This window comes from Stegodyphus dumicola, chromosome 10 (genome assembly GCF_044657685.1).
Source record: "Stegodyphus dumicola isolate Sdum_Otavi_A_Nest chromosome 10, ASM4465768v1".
Taxonomy (NCBI): Eukaryota; Metazoa; Arthropoda; class Arachnida; order Araneae; family Eresidae; genus Stegodyphus; species Stegodyphus dumicola.
This window is the reverse complement of record NC_140777.1, coordinates 156,461,420-156,463,163: the sequence shown is the minus strand read 5'-3', so window position 1 is coordinate 156,463,163 and position 1,744 is coordinate 156,461,420. Positions and strand designations below refer to the sequence as shown.

The following is a 1,744-nucleotide window of genomic DNA, read 5'->3' as shown; positions in this document are numbered from 1 at the left end:
ATCACCGTAGTACAGTTATAAACTGTCTGAGCAGCTGAATTTCAAGCATACAAGTTCATCGCCAAAAAGTTTGCTTTACGAAACGATAATAATAGTTTTGGTGTGAAAAGCAATGCCATATGATCAAGGCATGTTGTAAGGAGGTTTACATTAGGATGTTTACATTGTCTTAATTTTAAAAACCAGAAAACTAAAGAGAAGTTTGGAATTTTACATAATTATCAGTCTGTTATTTTAAAAATCACATCTTCTCGCAGAATTTACTTCTGTCTTGAATATTTTCTCGTGATTGCCTTGCTATATTTGCACTATTACATCGAGCCACATGCCAATGAGCCTATTAATCGTAAAATCTTTCCTATCCGCTTTTTGCTTTAGTGTTTGTATTGTGTATAAAAATCTATAAAAAAATTTTTAAAAAAATCTTAAAATATAAAACTACAAAAAAGTTTAAAATTTTTAAAAATAATTATAAAAACTAAATTTTCATTTTATTAATTGTTTATATTTATCTCTATCCCGAACTTTCTCGAGCATATGTGGCTCCCTCTATCTTGCATCAAGTAAGCTAACTTGTGCAATTTTCTTATTTCTGCTCACTTTATTTAATATTGATGAGGAGGTAAATGGTTTTAAACCATAGGCACTCCTAAACAGTGAGCAACAAGTGAATAAATAAGTGATTAATAAATAAAACAAAATACTTGAAAATTAATGAAAAATGTAAAGTGTCAATAAATGAAATTAATGATAATCAAGTCGATAATAAATAGCATCAAAAGTAAATAAATAGTGAAACAAATAAAAGTGTGTTAATAAATTTTAAAAGATATCCTAAAAATTAAATATAGTCAGTTGAATAATGAGTAAATTAATAGTTACAAGATATATATCGATGATACAAAAAATTAGCATTCGCGTATAAAATTTCATTTTTAGTTTTGCTTCTGTAAATTCAAGGCCTGTTTGTCATAAGTAGGGTTAAAAACTTCTCGACGAGATAAGTACAGCTCATAAAAATTCCTCAAAATAAAGAGTTCGAATTTCTACAAGAGAATAAAAGGAACTATAAGAACAGCGCACATAAATTTTAAGAAGTGGTGATGGTGATATGAGTTTATAGCTTAGTAAGAATGAAACTTGCAGAGAAATTATGAAGTACCAGAAGCAAAGAACGTGCATGAATGGAATAATATATATATTCTTTGACAAAAGCCCTAATCTGCGGAACTTCTGACAATTAAAATTAGATAAATGCAGGGTATTTTAAGTCAATATATGTCTTAATTATAACCACGTAAAACGCACGATATTAAATACGAAAGTTACAGGTGTAAAAATCTACTTTAAAATCTACAGGGAGAGCGCGAACGCAATCCCAGCTACCAAAAATTGTGCACCCCAAGCAACCGCAATTTGCGGATGTGGCGAACGTCAACCCCTCAAAGTGCAATGAGAGACCTCTGCTCGGGGTAGCCTCCTATTTGATCAAGGCGTCCCCAGTGCCAGGTAAGTATGACCTTTCGAGGCTCAAACTTTATTGTTACTAAAATTTTGTTAGTGAAAAAGTGGTGGAAAAGAATTTTGCATTCACCGTAAATTGATACGGTGAGGTTCTGGAGTTCTTATTTGACTGCAGTACCTTTTGAAACATACGTATGAGCCATGTACTCCTTTTATGGGCTATTACGTATTCATGTGCAGCTTTTTGCAATTTCGGCTGCGTGATGCTAATAGATCATAA

General features: G+C 31.5%; 1 non-coding gene across 1 annotated transcript; it reads right to left on the bottom strand.

The window, feature by feature from the left end:
- Positions 1-1,355: 1,355 nt before the first annotated feature.
- LOC118194139 (U1 spliceosomal RNA) lies at positions 1,356-1,517 on the bottom strand. Its single transcript, XR_004759054.1, has one exon. It is a non-coding gene; the product is annotated as a U1 spliceosomal RNA (small nuclear RNA).
- Positions 1,518-1,744: the final 227 nt, after the last annotated feature.